Source organism: Pundamilia nyererei, unplaced genomic scaffold (assembly GCF_000239375.1).
Source record: "Pundamilia nyererei isolate P.nyererei 1_Seehausen unplaced genomic scaffold, PunNye1.0 scaffold00052, whole genome shotgun sequence".
Classification (NCBI taxonomy): domain Eukaryota; kingdom Metazoa; phylum Chordata; class Actinopteri; order Cichliformes; family Cichlidae; genus Pundamilia; species Pundamilia nyererei.
The window spans coordinates 3,201,526-3,210,981 of record NW_005187453.1 but is presented as its reverse complement, the minus strand read 5'-3'; the positions used below and the strand labels follow the sequence as shown (position 1 = coordinate 3,210,981).

At 39.6% G+C, this 9,456-nt stretch overlaps 1 protein-coding gene across 4 annotated transcripts in view; it reads left to right on the top strand.

Annotated features, from left to right (window-relative positions):
* Positions 1-9,456, top strand: part of anks1b (ankyrin repeat and sterile alpha motif domain containing 1B) — a 167,465-nt gene that overhangs the window by 60,186 nt on the left and 97,823 nt on the right. The window lies entirely within an intron of this gene.

The following is a 9,456-nucleotide window of genomic DNA, read 5'->3' as shown; positions in this document are numbered from 1 at the left end:
CTCTCTGTTCCTGTTTCTAGTAGTTTAGATTATCTAAAATTTCCATTATGTTTGTGCTTATAGGCATCATATTCTGGTAGCAAAAACTCAGACGGTCCTTTTAAACCAGGGTTGGAAAGTTTGACTGTGTTTCTGTTCTAAATGTGATTTAACTTCCATTCTCAGTGTCTTATTTTGGTCTTATTTTAGAATATTTTCTTTAGTCACAAAACCTGCTGGAAGTCTAGCCTGTGGGGGCACGTTTTGCACCGCAGGTATAAAAACGTCAAATTTCTGTATTTGAAGAAACAGCTTTGGAAGACAGGTATCTGCTGTGTCATCTGTGAACCTCCACGCTGACATAATGGGGTGCGATTGAGAGATTGTGGTCTGCTGCTGCACCAGCTACACTCTTTTTAATAATTCAGTTGTTGATTCATGTTAACTTTCACCTTTCACCAGCATCTACATGTTGCATGCAGCTGGGTTGTGCGTTGACTGTGGTCAGAATGCGCACCAGTAGCTTGCCAGTCACTGCGTTATTTAACAGATTTTTCCCACTGGCGCATTAAATTAATATGATTTTAAAATTTAGATTTTATTTAATTTGTCTCTCTCTCATTGAGGCACCAGTGTGCATGAGCTTGAACTGTATTGACAGTTCACGCTTGCGCCTCTTTGAAATGAATGTGTGTGTAAGGAGAGCCTACATTGATCCATTTGTTAGAAATGCTAGTTGATCCCATCTCATCAGCTCCTTGTTTCACCGTTAGATTTTTGTCAATTACAGACTGCTCCATATTTGTCACATGTGTTTTTAAGGTGGTTTTTAGACATAAGCTAAAACAGTTAATTTGGTGAATGTATGTTATTCATATTTCTTCCTGTTTGACCTGAAAAGATGGTTTAAAAAAAAGATGTGATGTCCCAGTTTACTTGTAAATAGACTGGTTCTTATGTAGTGCTTTCCTGTTCTACTTAAGCACCTAATGGGCTTTTTTACGACATGTATTTTTAACCCATTCACATACAGATTTATACAAGCACTTTTTTCTTAGTCTAAGTACATTTACACACACATTCACTCTCAGGAGCACTATCACTATCTTGCCTAAGGATACTTTGGCTTGCAGACCACCAACCTTCTAATTAGTAGATGATCTGCGCTGCCTCCTGAGCCACAGCCGGTCCTGTACAGCCTGCATCTGCCACACTGTCTTCACTAACACAGGAAACTATATGATACATTGTGAAAAAAGGTCCCCCGATGAATAGGCCTATATTACTTTCTTTTCGTGCTGGGAGTTATATAAACTCCTTTTGTGTCACTGTCTCAGTAGCTGCTGTACCTGAATCTATGCAACTTCACTGTTTATTTTTTAATGCTAATGGCACAGATGGTACAACATTGATCACCTGGTGATTATATTGGAAAAATAATGATGAAGATTGCCGAAACACAAAAAGCAGTCATTGCTAAACACAACGATCCTGCCCCAACTCCCCATCTAGACAGATTCGTTTTTGTCGTTGTAGCGAATCATTTGTTCACTATAATAAAGGTCTAATGAGATCTAGATGAAAAAGTCAAACCCAGACAGACAGAAGTTGAAGTTCATCGTCTACTGCTTAAGAAACAGAGTCATTTATGGATATTTGTATGAAATTAAATTTTAAAAAATGCTTCATTAGGGTTATTTCAGTGAAGGAACCTCCTGTGAGCCAACTGAAGTGTGAAAGGAATGTGTATTAAATGTGTATCAGCGTCATTATATCGCAGATAGATGCTTTGCCTGTATTACAAAGCTTTCAAAACTTCACTTTCTGTGTACACCAGCAGCGGAATTGATTAATAATAATATGCCTCTGATCTTGAATAACTTCAAATCAACACTCGGCGATTCACACGCAACATCAAATTAAGTTCATTAGAGACTTGAGATTAATTTATTCCTCGCTTTTTCGGTCACTGGGAAGATAGTATCAGACACCCGAGCGCAGCGCGAGCGTTTCGCACCTTGATAATTAAAGGCAGTTGTTTCTCAGTGAGCAGATGATGTGTGACATAACACTGAAAAAAATATTGAACTCATCTGCTTGTTTAGTGTAGTGTAGTAACTATCATGTCAGTGTTTTTCAAGATTTTTGTTGATTCTTGTTGAAGATTAAGACATGGCGTGAGATAAGTAGACCTTCTGACTCTCTGAATGGCCTTTTCTCGCCACAGCATCTTCTCTTGTTGCCTTGTTTTCTTCACCCACCCCCACCCATTATCATGGGTCTATCTTTGGCATGTTAACTAATGTGCGTAGAGGGATCACATGCGGCGCCCAGCGGGCCTCCTCTCGGCTTGAAGCGCACATAATCAAGGAGCACCAGAGTTCAATTTTATAGTGCTTAATTAATTCTCTAGAATTCATTTCATTTGATTTTAGTGCTCCCGCTGGCTATTTCAGCAGTACACACAAGCAAGCAAAAAGTTAGTGAACCCTCTGGAATTACCGTGATTTCTGCAATGATTACTCATATTATGTGGTCTAATCGTCATTTGACTTGTGAGGTTAAAACAACCAAACACTGGTGCTTTTCATCTCTTTTCAGACTGATTAATCACATTGTGCAAGCTGGAATAAGCAACAACATACATTAGATGTTTCCTTTGGCTAATTATGAAAACAGTAAGCATCTCAGTTAAGCTTAGGTCAGGAATCTGAATCCAAGATCTCATTTAGTTATTTTTATTTGAAGAATGCAGGTCAGTGGCTTATTGCATCTTCTTTTCTTTTCTTTTTCTGCACTGATATTTTCCCCTGGTACAGTTTGAAATTCAGTTTTTCTCTTAGTATTTGCAAGGCGTCCAGACCTAGAAGTAGAAAGCAGCCCAAAATCATGATGCTTCCTCCACCATGTTTCCTCAAAGCTGTGATAGTAGTTTTATGTGATTTGCCTTTATGCTTCAAAATTTAGTTTACCTTAACTTTTTTGTTTGTTGTTATTGAGACCAGGTGTTTCCTCTGTGATGCTAACAGTATTCTTATTCAGCTTTTTCTTTCTTTCTAAATTGGAAACATAGATTGCAGTTTTGTTCCTACATTTGAGGGTTTTTTTTAACTTCTTGCAGGACTATACTTTGTATGTTACATATTTGCAGTAAAATTACTTCTAAGCAGAGGAGTACTGCAGCACTCGTGAATTTGCTCTCTTTGTGAACGATTTGAGGATTAAGGAACGTGTAGGTCTTTTGTAATACGCTGTTGTGTATTACAAAAGACCTATTGAGATATGACTCACACTGGCCACTCTTTGTCAAAAAGAGCAAATTTTGTGAGTAACCACACTTTAGGCACCTTTATTTGCTGAGAAAGGCACCTCTCCAACACCTCCAGTCTCATCTCCTTAATTGCGACACCTGACTCCAAGCAGCTTTGGGGGAAACTGTAAGCACAGACAACCTTTTACTTTTTCTGACCTGCACCATCAGTGTCTACTCAGTGTGTTTGATAAAGACATGAAAACTCTGTGTTATTCGTTTGATCAGATTGTGTTTTAATAAACACTTACCGGCCACTTTATCAGGTGTTCGGCTGTTCATTATTGCAAATTAAATTCTAATCAGCCATTCAAATGGCAGCAACTCGATTCATTTAGGCAGACAGACATGGTTAAGACAACCTGCTGAAGCCCAAACTGAGCTTTAGAATGTGAAAAAAAGTGCTTTAAGTGATTTTGAAGGATGCATGGTTATTGATGCTAGACTCATATGAGTATCTCAGAAACTGGCGATCAACTGATTTTCCCCCCAAACAAGCATCTCTAGAGTTTAGAGACTGGTCCCAAAAGGAGAAAATATCCAGTGAGCGACAGTTCTCTGGGCAAAAATGCCTTATTGATGGCAGAGGTTAGAGTGCTTTGAGCTGGTAGGAAGGCAACAGTAATAAGGAAAAAACACATGAACACATTGAACCTTGAAGCAGAACAGCAGCAGAAGACCAGATCGGGTCCTGGTCCGGTCAGCTAAGGGGGCTACAGTTGGCTTAAAAAAATGGTCACTAGAAGGTAGTAAAAATGTTGCCTGGTCTGAGTTTTGATTTCTGATGTTTTGGTGTGCAGGATGTTTTCTTTGCACACTCTTGTCCCCTAATTTAGACTTCTATGGGAAGTCTATTTCATAAGTTAAGATGCAGCCATAAATTCCTTTTAATCATAAACCAGATCATTCCACGTGAACTGACCATCACTGAGAAATGTCGCTATATGTCCGAATGACGCAGCCAACGACTGAATAACGCGTAGGTTTAAGGCATAAATTACGATATAGACTTCCTAGAGAAGTCTTAATCTGGCAAGAACCAACTGAGCATAATTGACATCATGAAGAGTTAATAAACTGAGTACTCAGTGAGAGTTACTGAAAACAAGCAGTTTATCTCACCCTGATGGTGAGATTTTCTGCCGAACTGGCAACGTAACAATTGCATAATGGTGCAAGATCAAGTGATTTGCTGCCACGGTCTCTTTTTGCAGTGTGCCATCCCCCAAGACAAAAACCTCTCCAGTTCTGCTGCAGTGACTCAAAGTGTATACTTTTGTCATAGACCCCTCGCCAGTCACTGAAAAACATATGTGATCACTTTGTAAATGGGGAAGGAGATCACAAAGACTATGCTGACTGATATCCACAGGCTTAATGTTCAGACTGTTTTCATTTCTTTTTCCTTTGCTACTTTTCCAAAACTGTCAGCTGGACATGTTAGATCTCCACAAGCTCTTGATCACAGACATGGCCAGATGGGATGTGGAACACAGAGGGGATGAGAGATGTAAAAAGGACAGAGATCCATGCATCATGGGGTTATCAGTTTTAAACCCACTGGCTCAGTGTCCTACTTTGCTGTGTGCGCGTATGTGTGTGTGTGTAAATTTTAATAACTGCTACTTGCCTACGAGAGCTTCTTGGTTATTGAGAACACATGACAGAACTTGTGTTTGCGCCCACAAAGGCTGAGTTGGTATCTTTAGCTGTAGTTGCACGTGCCAAGCTGACAAATACACTCACTGGTCATTTTATTAGGTACACCTTGCTATCACCAGAACTGCCTTAATTCTTCTTGTCATGAATTCAACAAAGTGCTGGAAATATTCCTCAGCGATTGTTGGTCCATATTGACATGACTGCATCACAAAGTGTCTGCAGATTTGTCTGCTGCACATCCGTGATGTGAATCTCATCTTCCACCACATCCCAGAGAAGCTCTGTTGTTTTGAGATGTAGGTGACTGTGGAGGACGTTTGAGTCCAGTGAACTCATTGTTATGTTCAACAAACCATTTTGGTGAGGTCATGTGAAGTGTAGCCTTAGTTTTCTGCTCTTAGCTGATGGGTTTTCTCAGAGAACTGCTGCTGACTTTTTTCTCTTTTTCAAACTATTCTTTGTAAACCACAGAGATGCTTGTGTGGGGAAATCCCAGTAGATCTGCCCTTTCTAAAAGAATGAGACCAGTTTGGCAGGAAAAACATGCTATGTTCAAAGTCCTCTTCCCCATTCTGGTGGTCTGATGGTCCGTTTTTGACCATTTGTACATTGCTAAATGCTCTAAATTGTTGCAATGGGATTGGCTGATTAGATATTTGTGTGAAACAGTTGAATGGGTATGTCTATTACAGTGGCTGGTGAGTGTTTATTAAAACACAATCTCAATAAACTAATGACATAGACTTTATCCAACACACAGAGTAAAGTTTCAGGGTAAAATGAGGTTATAATAAAATGATACCCCTTACTAAAGCTCAGGCTCTAATTTTTCTTTTGCTTACCTAATGTGAATGTCTGCAATACTGGGATCTCTCTCTTATACACACACACTCACACCCACCCACACACAGAAGAATATGTGGAAATACAGTATGCATTGCACACATTCAGATCTACCTACCCTGGATCTGTCACACTTCAACACTTCCTTGATTGAGCTGATAGCTACCCTGGCCACATGAAGACAGTCAAACACACTCAGAGAGTAGATAAAGCGAGCCAACTGCTTTCTGATGCTGAAACATGGAGATAATACTTTTCCCCTTGCAGAGGCTGAGAGGATGCACAGACGCGCACAAAGTCCATAATAAAGGCGCCAAGTATGACACCGCTGTCACTCTGAAAACATCACCAGAGCACTCAGAAGGATGTCAGCCTGACATGTGGATGATGTGCCTGTGTGGAAACCCCATGACTTACTGTACAGTCCCACCTTTCCAAATTATTGTAGTTAAAGTGCTCTTGAGCAAGGGACCTAAAGATCCTTATTGTAACTCAGTGGGGGGGAAAGGGTGTTGATTTTGGTGGTGGATAGTGGATTGTTTTGACCAGTCCGGAGCAAGTTGATATGTGTAATTTCAACATCAGTGCAGAGTAATTTTAAGATGACAGCATAATTACAGTAAACAAACAGGACCGTCACAGAAAAGACTGCCTGCCTCTGTTAGCACCAAAGACACACTTATAAACTGCCCTTTCGGGACAGATCTCATTGGAAATGTGAAAAGGTTAAAAACACTGAACTTGTTGTTCTTCAGGACAAATGGAGATAAAGTTCTCAGACATTATTGTGATAGCAGATGATAAACCAACCAATCTATCCAGTAAAGAGATTGTCTTAAAGGCTTTTGTTGATTTTAGCCTCAAATTTAATCACTCTTCTAAGATGTGTAAAAGATTTAGTAGTATTATCAGCCCCACTGTGAATCAACACCTAGCTTTACAACTCCCATGCTCACATAATTGTAGGCTTTCTGCTAGCTTGTGGCTTGTAAACAAGGCAGGAAGTTTTATGCAGTGTGTTTTTTGTCTTTTTTTTGGTGGTGGTGGTGGTGGTGGTGGTCTCTCTGGTCTCTGCCAACAAAGTAGCATGACATCCATTTTTAAAGTGTTGTTTGCACGCCTAGGTATACATCTTTAATCAGCGTCATACTGAAAAAGACCATCAGGAGATCTATAATAAGATCTTGTGATGTCATTGTGTTGTCTAAGAACCACCTTGATAATTTGTGGCACCCATTTATCCCATTTATGCACATATAACACATATAAAAACATATCATTTTAATGTCACGACATTAAGACCTCATTTATATCCTAAAAAAGTTCATATCCACATCATATGACGCCCATCACATTGCCTAGCAACCACCTACCAACAAGATAAAAGGACCCAACATATAAACAACATCTGACATGTGTATTTTTTTTCTCAGTGTGTACGTTAGATTGCTTTTGCCGATACCTCAGGTTTTACTGTAGGTATTAACTTCTATTTGCAAGGATCATTTTTGTTGCTCAACAGCTTTAATAATTCCACTTCAGCCGTCACACTTGAATTTCAACAAAGAAAAAGTAGCAGTTGGAACTGACAAGGAAGCTCTTTGGTGTAGTCACCGTCAGCTTTATGGAAAGGCCCATCTAAAAAGATCACTGCGCCCTCTCAGCTGAATTCTGCTGATATAACTAAAGTATTAGTTAAATTAAAGTTTATTGAAAAATGAAAAACATAAAATAGCACATTGCTGGTAAGTTGTTCCAGCTCAAACTGAGGTTAATTATTCAGTTGGTGTTTCTGATGCAGTCACCAATGAGCCTGTGCAGGTCAGACTCTGCAAAATATCCTTGATGTCTCTTTGGAACTGAGGAGAGGTCATTCATCAGCTTATGCAGCTAGTCTTGATGACCCTACTTGAACTTTGCAAAACAAATGGAACTGTGCTGAGGGCACTCTGCACTCACAGTCATATATATGCAACTTTCCTAGTATGTGGTAAATTCATTTAACCGCTTTGCATCTGTAATCTAACACAGATATATCTGCATTTTCTGAGTTGGTTACTGTGAGTGTGCTATGTGTGTAAGGTTGTAATCAAGCAGACAGGTTAATGATTTTGGTTTAAAGTAGCAAAACAGTGGTTATCGCTGTTGACTCACAGCAAGAAGGTCCTAGGTTCTAATCCACTTCCCAGCTGTCAAGTTTGCATGTTTTCTCTGTCCATGCGTGGACTTCCGCTTCCTCCCACGGTCTAAGACTGTGACATCCAAAGACTTGAAATGTATGTCAACTGATTATTGGCTGTAGGCCCAGTGTATAGGTGTATCAGTCTCATGGGATACACTCAGCTTTAAATGGAAATTTATGTCAATTTAAAATAACAGAACGTGCCGTGTAGTTTAGTTTACAGTCTCTGATTTGTGGGCATAAATGTATTCCTGTTTTTTGTTTTTTTTAATAAAATGTGTAATAGCAAAGTTACTTTATCCAGATGCCCCTGTCAAAGTTGAATGCTCATCCATTATATATGCTCTGACACTGACCTTGTATTCTGTACAAAGTCAACACATGCTTGTGAATTGTTGTCACCGTTTGTGCTGGTGGGATCTAAATGCTCTCTCTATTTCTCTATATATTTATTGATTTATTTTGAACTTCTAGAATTATCACATTTTCTTGACTAAAACAAACCTCTAGAATCTTCACTCAACACCTCACAGACTGATTACGAATCGCATTGGCGTTTAGAGCTCATTCATCCTTTCACTCCCATCAGTCAGTTAGATGCTGAGGTTGTTGCTTGTGCCACTTGCCGGCTGCTGTAACAGTGTTGCTCCTGTTAGTTAATCTCACAGGAAGTTTGCTCGGATTTGTCTGTAATTACAGTAAACACTTGCTTTATATTTCCATAAATACATCTAAGTGTTTGTGCCAGCTCTTCATATGGCCCACATTGTCGTGTGTTTGTGTAACAAAAGACGAGAGAAAATGGAGAGAATGGGGCCCTCGGTTTATACTGTTCAGTTCATTTTTCTCAACCCTTCCTTACTCCACCTGGACATTTTCAAGTTATTGCAACAAGTAGGAGACCTTTCTGTGTTTGTGGCTAAAGAGATTTTCTTTCCCAGCCGGTGGCCCCAGAGGACAGACTTGGGTCATGCACTGCTAATAGAAGTGACTCAAGCTAATACTAAAATCTCTCAAGTGGGAGTTGCACATCTCAGCTTTTCCCTGCCGTTTTCTGCCTGTATTAAAAGGATTTGTAACCGGGATTTGGATGCTTTCAATAAATGATGCATTTCATACATATCATTGGTTATGAGCCAAGAGGACTGCTAGTCTCTGCTGGCCTCTGCATCACATTTAAATCATCTGTCACAATAGATTTGGTGGGAAAACAAGTTCAGTGCTTGGTAACAAACAGAAGGTAAATTACTTCCTGGATTCCTCACAATCTTAGATGATGGAACAAAATAGACTGTTTCATCTGACTGAGGGATAGAGCAAATAAACACAAGGGATGGCAAGCGATAGCAGAGAATGGTGGGGAGGACACTTACAATTCTAGGAAGATTATTTTGTGTGTGTGTATCATGTTTACATATCTTTGTGGGGACCAAAAATCGGAAGTTTACTATACTTGTGGGGACAAAATGCCCATCCCCAC